Source organism: Dendropsophus ebraccatus, chromosome 10 (genome assembly GCF_027789765.1).
Source record: "Dendropsophus ebraccatus isolate aDenEbr1 chromosome 10, aDenEbr1.pat, whole genome shotgun sequence".
NCBI classification, from domain to species: Eukaryota; Metazoa; Chordata; class Amphibia; order Anura; family Hylidae; genus Dendropsophus; species Dendropsophus ebraccatus.
In genome coordinates, this window is record NC_091463.1 from 19,122,726 (window position 1) to 19,122,996 (window position 271).

Below are 271 nucleotides of genomic sequence, written 5' to 3' on the forward strand. Positions count from 1 at the left end.
ATTAAAACTCTCTCCTACCTTCCCATTTATCATGTTAAAACATCTGTACAATTGAAAAAAAATAAAAACAATTGCCCAAATTATTAAAGGTTTGAAGAAAAAGTGATCAGAACATTGTATATACATCATGGGGGAGATTTATCAAACATGCTGTAAAGTGAAACTGGCTCAGTTGCCCCTAGCAACCAATCAGATTCCACCTTTCATTTTTCTAAGAGTCTGTGAGGAATGAAAAGTGGAATCTGATTGGTTGCTAGGGGCAACTGAGCCA